The following is a 2,051-nucleotide window of genomic DNA, read 5'->3' as shown; positions in this document are numbered from 1 at the left end:
TTTTTTTTTTTTCTTTTTTTTTTTTTTTGGTACTGGGGATCAAACTCGGGTCCTTGCACTTGCAAGGCAGGTGGCGGCATCACTGAGCTAAACCCCAGCCCTTGAAATTCTTATTTTTAATCAAAGTTTAGATATTTAGGGCCAAGTGTCTTTTTCCATTAAAAATAGCTGAGTCAAACAAAGTCTTTGTAAATAGGGGATGGGGTGCGGGGGAAGAAGGGAGAACTGGGGTATGGGGGAAAAATGAGAACCAGGATCTGTCATGTAAAGGTATAAGATCCCAATGATAAATATAACTATACTGTATACTTAAAAAGTACCAAAAAATTCAATGGAAAAAAAAGCTGAGTCAAGAGAACTGTGCAGGCACAGGCCACCTCCTGGAATGTTTCTGGTCTTTATAATCTAATGGTAACCACAAGATCTTTTGAATGTCTTAACAGCAGAATCATTTTTACGCTTGGGGTGAGAGGACAGACTGCTATACTCAGAGTCACTATGAATCTCCCACCCATTTCAAAGGGAGGTGAATGTGTTGCCCTCAATGGCTAGAGAGTTGATTGGCATTTGAGATACCTTCCTGCTACCTGGTTCAGAGGATAGTGATTTTCATCTTAAACCACAATGATATTTTAAACCCAGTAGCTGCTATCCCAGTTGGTTCTGGCAGATAGAGTTTAGAGTACTTACCAGTTGAGGGCCTTTTCCACCTTGTATTTTACTATTTGAATGTTTAATAATGTTAAATTTTGGACATCTTATTTACTATTGAAAACATTGTGCATTGAGAAACAAGTAAACAATAAAACAAATTTTAAAAATAGCTGAGTCAAAAATGGATTGATAGTATTTCTTTCAATTAAACAATACCAGCAATCTGTTTTTTCTTAAATATGTGTGGGAGGTTTTTATAACACACTTAACCAATTATACTAGAGATATGAAGCTCCCCATGTATGTATATGTGTGTGTGTGTGTGTGTATCACAAAATTGCACTCCATAAGGGAAAATACTGATACATTTGGAATAATTAAAATGCTTAAATTATATAAATGCAAAGATAAAAAATTCAAAGAAATAACTCAATAGATTGGAACAAAATACTTCATAACATATTACAGTTAAAGCATTATCATGATATCTAAAGAATAGTTTACAGGTCACTAAGAAAAAGATGTCTTAAACAATGTACAAGAAATTATATAAATAGATATTTAACAGAAGTGAAAACAGCAATGGCCAAATACCATATGATAAGATTTTGAACCATCCCAGTAGTTAGGTGCATACATTTTAAAACTATAAGAAGATACTATTTTATATCGTCCAAAATTTTGAAAGTCAGTGCTAAATGTTAGTGAATGTGTAGAGGTATAACAGACGTTATTAAACATTACTGGTGAGAGTAAATTAAACCTCTTGAAAAATGAAATAAATTTTACAAAGTAGGTATATGGCCTAGTAGTTCAGTTTCTAAGCCTGCAATTTGGAGTACTCTTGCATTAGTATATGAGAGTGTACCTAGAAGAATTATAGTAGCAAGAAAGTGGAAAAAACCAGTTTCCTATCACCTTGGGAATAGGTTAAAATAGTTGCCATATATTGTTTTATACTATGGTGTAAATCTAGGGGATTAAAACAAAACTACATTACCTTTACTGAGTAATTCTCAAGGCAAACATTAAAAGGAAAGTTTTATTTATTGGTAAATTTTATGAAGTATAAAGCTTGCAAACTAAAAGAAGTAACAGCTATTTTATATATATATTATATATATATATATATATATGTAACAAAGCTATTAGAAAAGCAAGAATATTTTAAACACAAAATTTAAGATGTAGATTACTTTTTTCAGTAAAATGTAGAGTAATAGTGAAATAAGATAGAGGTACAGGGGGAGCTTCAGAAGTAGAAAGAATGTTCTCGAGCTGTCTTCCTATGCTGAAGTATTCTTACCAAAGCTGTGGAATAAAAGTAGCTGTGTTCTTTACATCATTATTTTTATATGCATATACATTATATGTAGCCTGTAAATGTTTTTTTTTTT

The 2,051-nt window shown here is 32.0% G+C and overlaps 1 protein-coding gene across 10 annotated transcripts in view; it reads left to right on the top strand.

Moving 5' to 3' along the window:
- Erc1 (ELKS/RAB6-interacting/CAST family member 1) overlaps positions 1 to 2,051 on the top strand; it is a 445,074-nt gene that overhangs the window by 225,730 nt on the left and 217,293 nt on the right. The window lies entirely within an intron of this gene.

The sequence above is a fragment of the Fukomys damarensis genome, unplaced genomic scaffold (genome assembly GCF_012274545.1).
Source record: "Fukomys damarensis isolate Sample0158 unplaced genomic scaffold, DMR_v1.0_HiC HiC_scaffold_5, whole genome shotgun sequence".
In the NCBI taxonomy this organism is placed as follows: domain Eukaryota; kingdom Metazoa; phylum Chordata; class Mammalia; order Rodentia; family Bathyergidae; genus Fukomys; species Fukomys damarensis.
Note: the sequence above shows the minus strand (reverse complement) of the source record. Positions and strands in the feature narration are given on the sequence as shown.